The 9,051-nt window shown below is 41.0% G+C and overlaps 1 long non-coding RNA gene across 1 annotated transcript; it reads left to right on the top strand.

Moving 5' to 3' along the window:
* The first annotated feature begins 2,442 nt into the window (after positions 1–2,442).
* On the top strand, positions 2,443–6,662 carry LOC122464730. Its single transcript, XR_006289041.1, has 3 exons — positions 2,443–2,729; positions 3,753–3,857; positions 5,708–6,662. It is a non-coding gene; the product is annotated as an uncharacterized LOC122464730 (long non-coding RNA).
* Positions 6,663–9,051: the final 2,389 nt, after the last annotated feature.

Genomic DNA, 9,051 nt, shown 5'->3' with positions numbered 1-9,051 from the left:
AAGCTTATGCTCTAATAAATTTGTTAGTCTCTAAGATGCTACAAGTACTCCTGTTCTTTTTTCATGGGGAAATAGTTTTACTCTGTGTAATGACCCATCCACTCCCAGTCTTTATTCAAGCCTAATTTAATGGTGTCCAGTTTGCAAATTAATTCCAATTCAACAGTCTCTTGTTGGAGTCTGTTTTTGAAGGTTTTTTTGTGTAATATTGAGACTTTTAAGTCTGTAATCGAGTGACTGGGGAGAATGAAGTGTTCTCCGACTGGTTTTTGAATATATCTGCTGTTTATAAATGTAGGTCTTGTCTGTATGTGAAAGTTGCACCAGTTTAACTTATTTTTAAACCAGTGGAGTTAAATTGATTCAAACCCTTGTGGAGAAGTTCTTAGTTCAGTGATTATTTCAGTTATCTAAATTCAATTAAGAATAGATTTAAACTAAATGGAAATGAGCCATGCCTTTTCTGAAATAAGAGTGTCTAAAGAAGGATCTTTTTGTTTTTGCTAGATAAGTTTAAAAATTATTTAAGTTAAACTGGTGCAATATTCTCATATAGGCAAGACTTGAGGAACAGGAAAATGTGGATTGGAGGAGCCAACTGATGCTGAGGGTTCAAAGTACACATCACACAGCCCAAAATAAGGAGGGTTTTCTAGTATTGTGCACAAAATCAAACGTGTCCTTTAAAAGAAACCACCTATATTTGAAATCAAAGGAAATCTTGTTATAGATTTAATTGGGGGGGGGGGTTTGAGATCAGGCCCTCAAGGAATAGGAGTTAGCTGTGACATAGGACATAGGTGCTGAGAAATCCAAGGTGCAAGCTAAAATAGTGACATATTTGTCTAATCTAGCATGTATTTTATCCATTCTGAAGAAAATTAATCATACTGTCTCTCTTTGCTCTTCCGTTCATTCTGACCTTCTCCATTCCCGTTTATGTCTTTCTGCTACCTGGTGACTTTCTCCTATTGTACATATTTTACTGACGCCAAGTTCTCTTCTTCCCTGCTGCCCTTGATGTGGCACCTGATTCCCTTCCTCCTTGGATGTTCCTCTCCCATTGACAACTCCTAATAGTGCCTCCTGTTCAATGAGATTTCTCCTCCCCCTCCCTTTTTTTTTTTTTTTTTTTGTAGTAATAACTTAATGTGGAGGCAGGGAGACTGTTTTACCTGCCTTGTTTCCAGGTGCTTTTATAAGTTTTCTTCTCTTCTTTGAAAGCCTGGTGTCTGTAGAAACAGGTTGGAGACAAGAGGGAGGAGACAGAATTACATAACTTATCAGCTCTATACAGACCACCAAAAGTGCTTCATGGCCCACACTTTGGCAACTGCTTATCTAAAAGAACAAGCTGAGTTGCCATGTTAACAGTCAGAGCAAGAGTAACATTTTGTTTAAAGTAGACCTGTATAGTACTGATGATCCCAAAAGCTCATTGAGGCTGAACATACTACTTGGTCAGACAATTAATAGATTGTCTTTGTCCAGGTCTGTCAAGGTGTTGGATCATATTAAAGAAGTTCTGTATTAAAATCACAAATGAGTTTGATTCCCCATAGTTTAAATTCCAGGGTATTACTAATTAAGAGGTCTCTTGGTTTTTGGTACTGTTTCTCTCCCTCTGTGTGTGAAACTTGCAAGCTGCTAATTGTGTTAGTACATTCTAAGACAGAGTCTGTTCTCAAAGCAATTCACAGAGACTCAAAGCAATACTCTAACAACAGAAACAGCACCCAGAGACTCCCCGCCCTTTTGCTGTATTAACAATTGTGATTAAAATAGAGATAGAGGATGTATGTGGATGGATGCTTGGTGTGGATAATAACTGAATGATCAGGGAGGTGCCAGCCTAAGAATCCAGTGTCCATCGGCTGAAGAAGGCGTCAAGTGGAAATAACCAGAGGACCCCCGGAGGGCAGACTGGAATCCACCCAACAGCCTCAAGAATGGGAGAACCAAAGAACAAGATAACATCTAGGAGCCGTCAGGAATGTGCTATCTGCTGATTGATTCAGCAACAGCATGATGAAGCAATTCCCATAGACTGGCATAGAAAGAAATTCCTATAAAAATAGACTCTAAAAAGTGAGAACTTTGGGGTCTGATTCTGCAAACCAACTTCCAGGAGCATCAGATGAGCATCTGACAAGGCCCTGCTCCCTCCTCATGTCCAGGCCACCTGGCCAGTGGCTTGGCATGAGCAACTCTAAGGCTGGTAACTATGATAACAACTTTGCAGAACCTGTGTGTGTGTGTGTGTATGAATGAATGTGTGAATAAATATGAGATTGAATGGAATGTTATAGCTATAACTAACTGCTTACTATGATAACAACCTTGCAGAACCTGTGTGTGTGTGTGTGTGTGTGTATGAATGAATGTGTGAATAAAGATGAGATTGAATGGAATGTTACAGCTGTAACTAACTGCTTACTATGATTCTTTCTGTATTCACAATAAATGTGGTATTTTGCCTTTTTCCCTTTAATAAGATCCTGCTGGTTTTTATTTTATTGGTACAACAAAGGAACCATTATTCTGACAATCTGTAAAGTCTGAGTTCAAGGAGGAAGTGTAGGGGGGCCATAGAAAATCAATAATTGCCTTCAATGTTTTTCACCATTTTCATCTGGTTAGTAGAGGAGAAGCAATGCTAAGAAAGAGCATTTACAAACGAAAAGCTCAGTTTTGACTTATTAGCGGTTCTGTCATACTCCTCAGTATTGGTAAGTTTACTAGCAAATAGGGAAATAAGGCACTGAGTTTATAGAAATTGCAGTGTTTCTTCTAATCAATAGTAATTCACTTCTGGAGTCGGTCTCTTGGTGTATCTGGCAGACTGTGTCCATCCTGCTTGATATGAGTTATAACTTTTTATAACGTGTTTCTGACTCTAATTCTTAAGTGTGGTATAGTGATGCTACATGACAGTAAGACTGACTGCAACAAAAAGCTACCTGTCGTAAATGAGATTTTATGCAAACCTACAACTACTCGCTGGTGGCAGCTCTTAGATCAAAAGTATTAGATGGAAACAGTGGAAACCCTTTTTATAAAATGCCAACCAGTATCCCTATAAAAACAGTCACAGATATTTTCTTCAATCCATATAATATTTTAATCCTAGACATACAAATTATCCTAATGAAGTTACTTATACTGTAAGATCTTCAGCTCAGAAACTACCAATTTGTTCTGTGTTTGTACAGTGCTTGGCTAGTCTATGACTGAGTCCGCTAGGCACTACTACAGGACAAATAATAAATAACTGGTTTGCGAGACAGGAAGACAACAATTGTATATTGCCTCAATAATGAATTCACCCCAAAATGATGTACTGAGCTGGGTAAACCCCTCATCTTCATGTCAACAGACAGAAGAACACTTAAAAGATTTTCCTCTGAATACTCATGCATGGTTTCTTGGGGGACTTCCAGGATGGCCTGCTGAGACAATGAACTGAAACAGCCCTTGATCTTTGAGATAAATGAGTGCTTTCTGCTATACCAGAGTTACAATGTATAGCAATAATAACTTCATATTGTTATCGTCCACCCAGTGATATTTAGTAATAAGATGTAACTCTGTTTCACTACCTCTTTATTTTCTGCCTTTCTCCCTGTTATCTACACCATGAGAGTGTTATCTGATTTCACTTAAGATAACTGGAATTAGCTGTAGAGACTTAAGCAGGGTAGTTGCTACTGGGACATATCAGAGAAAAGGACTGTGATCTCTTTTTATTTCAGAGGAGTTAGAAGCAGAGTAATTGCTTCAGTATCTGGATCTCGATCCAAATCCCACTGAAGCCCATGGAAAGATTCCCATTCAGTGGGAGTTAGTCTGGCTCTCTGGTAAGGACACAGGATTGGGAATGGGGGCTCTGGGCAACACTTACCCCTGGAAGCAGCCAGTATGTCCAGCTCCTAGGCGGAAGTGCAGCCAGGCAGCTCTGCGCGCTGCCTTCACCCACAGGCGCTCCTCCCACAGCTCCCTTTGGCTGCGGTTTCCGGCCAATGGGAGCTGCGGAGTGGGCACTCCAAATGGGGGCAGTGCACAGAGCCCCCCTGGCTACGCTTCCACCTAGGGGCCACAGGGACATGCTGGCCACTTCCAGGAGCCTTGCAGGGAGCCTGATGGCCTCCCCTTCCGAGCACTAGCATACAGTACAGGCTGTGTACTGCCACCCAGCACCCCACCCCCCAGAAGCAGCAGCACCCCTGGCCCCCAAGCACCTGCAGTGCACCTGGTGTGCCCCCTCCCCCACAGAGCACCGAAGTTTTAGACAGGGGTATACAGTACACGTCATGGACAGGTCACGGGCCATGAATTTTTGTTTACTGCCCATGACCTGTCCATGACTTTTACTAAAAATACCCGTGACTAAAACATAGCCTTGATGATGACCTTCTACTAATGACAGGTGTTAGTCTGTATTCGCAAAAAGAAAAGGAATACTTGTGGCACCTTAGAGACTAACTAATTTATTTGAGCTCAAATAAATTGGTTAGTCTCTAAGGTGCCACAAGTACTCCTTTTCTTTTTGCTTCTACTAGTGAACAAGGAAAAACTGTCCTTACTGACACTGCTAGAACTATCAGCACCTTCTGATACTATTGACCATGATGCTTCATAACATGACTATGGGACTTGGGAATAGGTGGCTGGAATAGCTTTCAGTTGGCTTGTTTCTTCCCAGATGACAGTGTTGGTCAATTACTCAGCTTCCCCAACAGGTCACAGATACAGAATTCCATCTTATTGCTCTGTGAGTTCTATGTGAATATAAAGCAATCAGGAGAGACTGTGCGGTATTTTGGACTCAATGTTTATTAATATCCTTATGATACTAAGCTTGATAAACTAGATTCTGTCCCCTACTGTGGACACTTTACACTACTCTAATGGCATAAAGGGGCCATTAAAGGAGGGTTTACATGGGTCATTCCCACAGTGTATGGGTGAAATCTATGGATGGCACAGAGCTGGTGTAGCAGCAGAAGAGGTGACCACAGGAAAGGAAGCATAGCCAGAGTGCTAGTGGATTCCAATAATCCCTAGCTCCTGGACTTCCCCTTTTGGGGGTTGGGTAGCCAGGGGCAATTTACAGAAGCCCTGAGGCTGCTCTATGTTGCACTGTGGTCATATTCAGCCCATGGCCTGTCCCTGGATTTTGAAGGGGAGAGGGACTACAGGTGGTAAAAAGCTACTTCTGTCCCATCTCCAGTCCTGCACCAAATACAGTTCAGCCAAGCCAGAGGATCTGAATCTTAGTCCTTATAATCCTACAGCAGTCAAGAATTTTCTATATTATCATCATTTTTAGTGAAAGTAGGAACTAAGATGTGATTGCACCTGTTGCAAGGTAGTAGTAAAAAGCATTTCCCTGAATTATTGCTGTAGGAATGTACTAGAAGAGAACAATATTGTTATGATTCATTGATGAAATAATGCTGTGAGAAGCTAGAAAAAATATTTCAGTAAATCATAGGGAGGTATTTACAGAAATTTGTAAAACTAGCTAAACTTTCAAACTATTTATCAGTGTTTACTGTTGCTATTTCAAGGAAAGTGAAGCAATAGTAAAGGACAAAGGTTTCTAATATTGTATGAAAAATAAGGAGAGTCAATTTGTAATTCTGCCATTTTTTTTTCAGTTTCAAAAGTAAAATAATCTATAAAATTCTTGGTTTTATTCTTTCAGAAAATTTTCAACAGTTGCAAACATGTGCACCTGGAATTAACTGGACAATTTTTCCCTCTGAGAAACAATGAAGTTGAGCATTCTTAAAATACTAAAGAAATCTCATCGGGGTTTTTGTTTGTGGGTTTTGGTTTTTTTCCATGAATAACTTGAGTTGAGAAGTTCATAGACTACATGCCCACATGTGAAAGATTACAATAAGCACATTTAACAGGATGGGTGGAAACAGGATGCTACTTTTGCTCTCACTGAAATCAGTAAGTTTTTGAGTGGTAACACATATACACACAATAAATAGGAGAAGCGGATGCCTGACGTATCTAGAGAAACTGAGCCCCAAATATACATCATTGAGACCATATACATATATGTATGTTTCCATGCAATTACCCTGTGTGGATTTTTTTGGATGAGAACTTAAAAATTAAGGCCCTGTCTGTGGACATAATGACCCCAATACTCTCATCTGGCCATGCTGCTGTCAGTGCAAGACTGGGGAGAAGAATCAGAAGTGGCTAAAACCACTTTTGCACTTCTCCAATTCTGGGACTGCCTGGGACCAGTCTATTATCCCATGTAAATTATAATAGCATAAATGCTGCTGCTGTTACTTATCCTTTGTGCCTAGGGCCTCCAGGTCATTTGGGCAGCCAGGGTCTTGCCCCTTCTCTCCTGGACATGCAGTGGAATGGGATAGCACAGGAGTCACTATGGTAGCTCTATACCACCTGAGGCTTCCCCTGTGGAAATGTTCAGGCACAGGACCTGCCAAAGCAGGATCAAGCATCTGCCTCTATTGCCCAGGATCCTAAGAGTCAGGGTTTGTTTGATGTCATAAGTCAAAATTGCCCCTTCTATGATCCTGTGTCCCAGCAGTCCAAGTGGATGTGCCTTCCAGCATAGAAGTGGCTGCAATTCAATTCAATATACTTTATATGTATGAGAAATTACAGTGCAGAGAAGTTGGCAGTGTAAAATGTAGGGTTGGTTGAAAAATGGTAAGTAACTTCCATGAAAAATTTCAAAAGAGATACAAAATGTTTGGTTTTTCCAATTAAACAATTTTTCAGATCTTTTCTTCCTTCCTCTCTCTTTTTCCCCACTGGAAAAAGGAAGGGGACAAAGAAACAAAGAAAGTTTTTCAGTTGTCAAATATTTGGATTTTGACTACAATGAAATTTTTTTTTAAAGGATAATTTTTTTGCCCCCAAAATAAATTTTCAACTGATCCTAATAAAAAGGAAACATATTGGGTCTGCAAAGAATGGGGCTTCACAGTCTGTTTGCGGCATTATCATATATCTTTTAGTCCCTATTGCTATTTTTTATTTCATAGGTTATTATAGTGAAACATTCTCTCTTTCTCCTTTTGCAGCTTTTCCTCATCTCATTTAAATTGAGAGGGTTTTTTTCCATTTCTGATCATTTGCAGAAATAAATGTCTCATGCGCTCTTTATTTTATACAGAGAAAGTATCTGTTTCCATAGCTGACAGGAGATGCTCATAATACAAATTAAACAAGCTTAGCAGAATTTGATTTTTTTTTTATATAACTTTCAGGGATAATAGTGATGGGTTTTAAAGCTGTTTTTAGATTTTTATCCATTAAATTTTTCACAGTGCAAAATTATGGGGGAGCGTCAGACAATAATTAGTGTGACTCAAAAAGTTAAAGCTTTATAACCAAATGCAAATTGTCAACATCCTATGTCACAAGATACAAAGTAAGTATCTTTAAATTAAACTCTGAGTTCTCAAGAAGCACTTTTATTGTGCCTGTCTGTAAATTTTGATTATCATCTATGGAAATTGTTTTTGTCAGTTTGCGTGCGTAGGGTAAAAGCGACACTTACTGACAAAAATCTAACCTGCCAACCCTAAAATTAAGCAATGCCACTTAGGCCACACACACTTTTTAGTTTCACTACACAAGGTCTTTTTTTTTTTTTTTTTGGCTCTGTGCCTCTAGATTTATTTATGAATTTCAACAAAATGCATTGACAGTAGGTGAAGAAAGGGTCCTTGTTTTGTTTATGGAGTGTGTGTGCGTGACTGAATGCACCCCTGTATTCACATTCTACACAGTATTCTAGTAAGTTTTGTACAAAATATGCTTTGTGAAGTATCATTTGAAAACTAGTAATTCCGTGGTCGATAATATCATGGTGAAATGTTTGTAGCAACATTATATGTAAAAGTATAAACATAAGCTAAAATTAGGTCTGAAATGTGTTTACCAGACGAGTCTGGATAAACCAGTTTTTGAAAGACAAAGGACAAGCTGATTCCTCTGGCTAGCAGTCATCAAAGTTAGATGGACAATCACCTGTCAGATGGCCAGTCTTTGGCAAGGAAGCGGGGCAAGAACAAACATCAGTATTTTAGCAAGAAACATGGAAACTCTTCCAGCAGGAGACTCCTTGTTTCCTCCTCAGGAAAATGTATTTGAAAGGAAGACTAGATTATAAAGCAATGGGCAAAAACACCCCAAGGTATCTCCCCCTAAGAAAACAAAGGAAGCAGCTACTTGACTTTGGGAGAGATACTGACCTGCAATTTGGTCAGCCCTATTGCTGGGAGTGTGTGGTAGGAATATTATCTTGAACCAAGTTTAGTTTAAATGATAGGACTAGAAAGTGTTTGATCTTAAGCCTTGTACTGACTTAAAAGATCTCTTTGTAGTTAAATAAACTTATTTTAGTCTTTAATCAAGCTAAGCCATTCAACTTTGGGTAACTTCAATTAAAGCAGCAAACAGCTGGATATGGACCTAAACTACATGAACGGCCCAGGAGAGGGCTGCACACTGCAGAACACACCGTTTTGGGGGGAAATTTAGGACTGAGAGCGTGTTAGGAGCACCCTGCACCTGGTAACCAGGAACGGTGGAAGCCAACCTCTGGCTGCAGTTATCTGCAGACACTCAGGACATGATCTTTGGGAGCGGCCCAGCGCAGGGTAGGTGCTCCAGCGTGAGGAAGCCGCCTTTGCAGGGAAGAAGGTGGTGACACAACCCCTCGCTGGCCCCACTTGCACAAGGGGATGTCCTAGTGCGTGTACATGACTAACAAGAGCGACTCCCCAGGGTCCCCAAAAGGCTTCAGTAGCTGGGCCCCAGCGTGCCTGCCACAGGGCAGAAGGTGTTAGCGACGCCCAACCCCAGGTGCGGTGCCTGCCTGGCTGCTGGGCGGGTGCCCAGGGAAGGAAGCGCCGCTTGGCCTCAACAGAGCCCCGGGGTCGAGTAATAACATCAGCCCAGGGACAACTGTCCCCCAGCCAGCAGTAGCAGCCACACCCCTGCCCCAGCGGCGCCTGCCCGACACGAGCGCCCGGCCCCGCCCCT

Source organism: Chelonia mydas, chromosome 2, assembly GCF_015237465.2.
Source record: "Chelonia mydas isolate rCheMyd1 chromosome 2, rCheMyd1.pri.v2, whole genome shotgun sequence".
NCBI classification, from domain to species: Eukaryota; Metazoa; Chordata; order Testudines; family Cheloniidae; genus Chelonia; species Chelonia mydas.
The sequence above is the reverse complement of the archived record's forward strand: the minus strand, read 5'-3'. Positions and strand labels throughout refer to the sequence as shown.